Here is a 6090-nt window from a genome sequence, read left to right as displayed (position 1 = left end):
ATTCCAGAGTTTTCCTACTCAATATCTCCATTTGGAAGTCTTAATTTCATCCAAAACTTACAATATCCAAATACAGAGCCACTGGTATTTTCCAAAACATTCTATATATGCAGTCCTCCTTACTTAGTTCATTACAGTATCATCCTTCCAGTTGGCCAAACTAAAAAAAAAAAAAAATCACTGTAGAGTCCTCCTCTTTCTTTTTCTCTCATACCCATTCCTACCTATTAGACTGTTCTATTAAATCTGTCTTCAAAATATATTCAGAACCTGGCTACTTATCTCAATCTCCATTTCTAGGACCCTAGTTCTAGTCACCATCATTTCTACCTGGATTTCTGCACTTGCCTCATGATTGCCTCTTTCCACTGAGTGTATTCTCAAAGAGCAGATAATCCCATTAAAACAGAAAGCAGAACATGTCATAACTCACCATTTCACATGAGTAAAAGCCCAAATCTTACTACATGGTTTAGTTCCATGTCTCTTCTCTGACTTCATCTGCTATTACCCTCACTCAGGTTTCATTACCTCATTCATGACACAAGGTCATGTTTGCTATTTCTCAAAACTGCCAGGGATATTCCCAAATAAGGGGATTTGTACTGTCTCTTCTGACTGGAAAGAGTATCTGTTTGGCTCCCTCCCTCACATCTAAGACATCTGTGTACAGAAGTTGCCTTTCAATGAGGTCAACGTTAATCAGGTTATACAGTGTTGCAAATGTTATGTAACGTTAATGATACACATTACCTCATGTTTCCCTCATGCAAGTTATCATCTCTAATTTCCATTTAATTATTTAGTTAGTATGTTGATCATTCCTTACCTGTCATTACAGAATTCAACTCATTAAAAGTTTTGCCAATTTTCTTCATTCACATTTTCCAAACATAAAGGCCAAGGCTCAGGATATAGAAGGTACCAGTAAGTACTTCTTTCGTGACCAAGTTTAAACAGCATAATTTAGTGCGTCTCTGTATTAAAAAAATAAAATGAACAACTGAAGAATATGCATTCTTTTAACATACAAAAGATATTTATATAATTTAAGAGCAAACTGGACCATTTAAGAAAGTTTGTAAACTTAAATCATTGATATCATTAAATAACATGCTCTGATAATAACAGAATTTAGATAGACATTAATAATGAAGAAAGATATATTTAGAACATAATTATACATTTGGAAACTTGTAAACACCATAAATAACGCATGAGTTAAAGTGTAGCAATCAAATTGTAAAATACTGTAAGCTATGCTATAAAAAAATTCACAGTTCTGAATATTATTTGTAAATATCTCATGATTCAAAGAAGAAACAATAATCAAATTTTAAAATAATTTGAGCTCTTCCATGAGGAAAATGTATATTCTTGAGTGCTAATATCAAAAAATTTAGAAACACTAAAAATGTATTTTTAAATGTGCTTGTAGGAAGTTACAAAAAGAATGACAAAATTTAAAAGTGTGGCAGATTTTATTTTCTAAAGCTGGTTGAAGAAATATGTGCTCTTCCAACAATATGACTGACTCTTCTCCCAACAAAGGGAAGTGTGGTCTTCATTTGCTTCCCTTGAATCTCAACAGAAACTTGGGACTATGCATTTAAGCAGAGGATATTGGAATGATGCTGTCAAGTCTAAGACTTGGTCATAAAAAGCTTAGACCTTCCACATGACTTCTCACTCTCTAATGATAGGTGCCATGGGATACCTGAGTGGACATGCAAAAAAGTCCAAATACTTTGAAGCCTCTATGCTAAAGAGGTCACATGTAGACACCACATAAAATAAATATGCCCAAGGAGCTTCAGCCTTACTGGCCCTTAGCTCTTTGAGTTTTCCCAGCACCAACCACCAGACTTGTAAATGAATATGTTTTGAGATGATTCCACATCCTGGCCTTCAAACTGCAATAGGAGATGCCAAGTAGAGCAGAGACAAGTCTTCCCTGCTGTGTCCTGTCCAAATTTCTGGCTCACAGAATCTGTGAGCATAATAAATAGTTGACAACTTAGCTAAAACTGGAAACTATATTTTCCATATTCCTCTTTCATATATATTTCTAAGTTAGAGCTGACCAAAACAGGAAAATGAATAAGAATTAAAAGTTGGAAATAAAGAAGCATTACTTTCCAAAGACCTTAGGAGCAGGTCAGAGCTAGACATAGAGGTGCCTATTCTGGAGGACTCCAGAATCCAGGTGATCTTTCAGACTACTGGCCTCAGCAGCCAATTGTGGACCCAAGACAGCTGCCAAACCCTTCACTGAAGTTGAAAAATAGCAAATTCCACAGGTATCTCCACCAGATTTCCCTTCATGGTTTCACTTTGACAGCTAGACATGCGTGACTTCCAGGATTTCCCTTAAAGTTCAAATCTTCCCAACTGGTTCCGTGACTCAGGCTGTTATTGACAGTGATTGTACCTTATTACCAATTCCCATCATTCTTATTTCATTTAGACAATTTCACTCACATTTGTGTCAGTCTTAATTTCTACAGTAAACTCTTTAGCCCTATAACATTTTAAATAGTTATGTCCTAATTAAACACTGATTAATACAACCATGAATTTATCACTATTATATAAAAAAATGTCTTTGGGAAATATAAACCTTTTTTTAATTTTCTTGCTTATATTAGATGCTACATCATTGGATAAGAGATCTTGAACATAAAAAAATTTGCAAAGCAAACAATGTATATTTAACCTTCAAGGATTTTCATACATCTAGAGTGGGGTTGGCAACCTTTTTTTGCAAAGGATGAGATAATATTTTAGAGTTTGTAGGCCTTATAGTCTCTGTTACAACTACTCAACTCTGCAGGTGCAGTGTTAAGTCAGCCATAGACAATACATAAAAAAATGACTGTCCTATGTTCCAATAAAACTTTATTTACAAAACAACTGTTAACAGGCCAGACTTGGTCCACAGACCATAGTTTGCTGAACATGGTCTATGGAATTAGGTTGAAACAACTAAAAAGAGAAGAATCTGAGAATCTATTCTACTTTGGATTCTACTTAATTAACTTACAAAACTGCTATGTACAAACCATATTTTATTACATGTTCCTGCCTTAACCATTCATTACTTCCTAATTTCTATCACACCTGCATTTTTCTTCTGACACTAAATATCTTAGATATTACACTTTGACTTTTGAAATGTACAGCTCATTTCCAATTAAAGTCTAATTCCACATATCAGTTGACAAATTACATAGACTTAAACTCTCACAATCTCTTGTGTATCAGCTCATTTTATGCTCCAAATATCCTCTCATATTTGTTACGGAAACATGGTAAATGTGTGGGATCCCCCATGGTAAAATGTCAAGGGAAATAGTGGTACATGAAATTTAAATTGATTAAGCCCCACAATACTGAACTTCAGCTTGTAAAGCAAATGTGAGGATTTATTCCCTTTGCTCCTTGCAAATAATATAACACCTAAAGAGTGAAAAATAGAATAAATGAAACACTAGTTCAAAGAGCCTGAAGAACTTGTTAACATTCACATCTTGTGGACTTTACCTCTTTTAGGCAATGTAATCTCAGATTTATTTGGTTACCTTCAGAAGAAAACAAATTACTGTGACATTCCTGAAACATTTGTAATTCTATCCACAGGCAGCTTAGAGCCTCTCCTTCATTAAGACTCTACATTCTGTAGCTGCTGTTGTCTGTTAAAGTCACAGTAAACATTTCTGACAGCCAGCTGTTTCTTTCTTATACCATAACTGAACTTCTTTTTTTCTCATATATATATATATATATATATTTCTTATTAGTTATCTATTTTATACATATTAGTGTATATGTCTCAATCCCAATCTCCATAAATGAACTTCTTAAAGTAAATCATTAGTTGTATTAAATCCACACACATTTTTGTCACTCAAATGATAAAAATATTCATCTGCAAATATTACTAATGTGAATTTTGAGTAATATGACATGCTTCTCTGAGAGAAGAATTACATTTCAAATTAAAAAAATCTATTCTTAATTGTACACAAAAGTTCAAATACTATTGAATATTTATGTCACTATGTTTTGACTTTGAACAGTGACTGATTAAGAAGATTTGTTTTTTCCCCTATGTGAAATGGCATTATTAGAAATGTTAAAGCACTGTCAGTCAACTATAGCTGTTGATTGTTCAGTTTACACTGAGCTTAAATTTTAGACATTTAAAGTGAATGTCATCCTTTTTCCCAAGTAAATGATGATATTTTCATCTTTGATTTTAATTCAGGCAGGTATTTTTAACTGAGCTACATGGACATATTTTGGTGTCCTTAAATCCCCTGAAATTGTATGCATGCTTGTGCATGTGATTTTTTTTCTGGTGAAAAAAAGTCTATAGATATTAGTAGATAAAAAATGGAACCATGAACCAAAATGATCATTAACAGGAAAATGATTACTATGACATTAGGGTAAAAAAATATAACTTTTCCCCATTGTTTTCATATAATAATAACAACATATGTTTGAACTTTATTGTGAAAACTTAGACTCTAAAAATAATTCTGTTTCTGGATTTAAAGGCTTTAAATTAACACTTAAAACAATTTTCATATCACACGCAAAAAGGCATTGCCTAAGACTTAAAAGAAATGACAGCAGAATCAGTGCCTTTTGCTGAAATCAGTCAATAACTAACATTATGTGGCAAATATATTGTAAACCAGAATTTTTCACTGTGCTTCTAATAATGACATGTGGCCCTATGATATAGGAGAGCTATAAGAACTTCTTTCAAGGTTTTGATGTAATCAGGCTTGGGTCTGTGCCAGGGCACCAACTGTTTTCTACTATATACCATTTGTAAAGTCCCAAACAAGTTTTTATTGGTTGCTTGATTTTGTTGTTTAGGCTTTCTCCTTCATTGAATTTTTAAACCACAAAATCATGTCTTTGGAGCATGTTCATCTAAAAAATCAGTCTGGGTTAGGCTAGAAGAGAGCTAGCAAATAGGGCATATTTCTAATTATCCTTACATAACATTCAAGTTAAAAATAAAATAGAAACCAGTTTCAGAAGAATGACTTAAAAGGAAGACACTTAACCTTCCTGATTCTTTAGTTTTATCATTTGTAAAATCTCTTTTAGCTTGAAACTGCTGTGATTTCAGTTTCAAGAAAAGTCTAGCAAATGAACCATGAAAACAATACTGCATTGACCAGGATAATGGATTGAAAAGGATGTAATGAGTATCAGTGATACCCTCTCAGTGGAATCAAGCTGTTAAACACCTAAGGTCAATTTCAGCCATCAGCTACTCAGATATTTTCACTTTAGCTACTAGGTAAATTTAATTGAGCAGAATCTGGGCCTGTGTACTTGACTCAGTAATGTACAGTGAAAACACTACGGTATAGTGTCTAATGCTAATGAGGCAGATAACCCATCTATTCCTCCAGGCTTATTGGATTGACCTAAGAACAATACTTGCTAAATATTATAATTGGTGGGATGATCCACTCTTCACTGCCATAGAGCAAGAGGAGAAATAGACCCCAGTGGAGGTGTATCAGAGACATGAATATTCTGAATGGAAATAAATATGTGAATGCTTCTAAACTGAGAGTCTGCTGAAAAAGAATAACACAACTTCTCTTATTTTTAAACTATATTTAACAGTTGGCTATTTATCCAGTATAAAAATGTATAGATATTTTAGTTCTGGAAGCTTTATCTTTTTGCTTATATGATCATACCAGAAGAATTGACCCCTCCTATTTCAGTGAAATGATACAAATAATTGCTCATATTTAGAAACATGATATTCAGCTACAACTGTCAATATTTTAACAGTAAGTTCAAGGATGCTAATGAGAAAGTTGCCTTCATCACATCATTTAAAAATAAACATGAGCAATTAAGATTAAGAAATACAAACAATACAGAACACCCAGGGAAAGTAATTATAAATGTAAGAGATAAAAATAACTACAACATATTTCTCTGTGCAGTCATTTATGGTCAGTTAGAATGTGCTTTTAGATTACCTTTACTAGAAAAATTATAAGATTTTTTTGTCTTAATATTAGTCTTTTTAGGAACTTTGTGAAA

Source organism: Balaenoptera acutorostrata, chromosome 5 (genome assembly GCF_949987535.1).
Source record: "Balaenoptera acutorostrata chromosome 5, mBalAcu1.1, whole genome shotgun sequence".
Taxonomy (NCBI): domain Eukaryota; kingdom Metazoa; phylum Chordata; class Mammalia; order Artiodactyla; family Balaenopteridae; genus Balaenoptera; species Balaenoptera acutorostrata.
The sequence above is the reverse complement of the archived record's forward strand: the minus strand, read 5'-3'. Positions refer to the sequence as shown.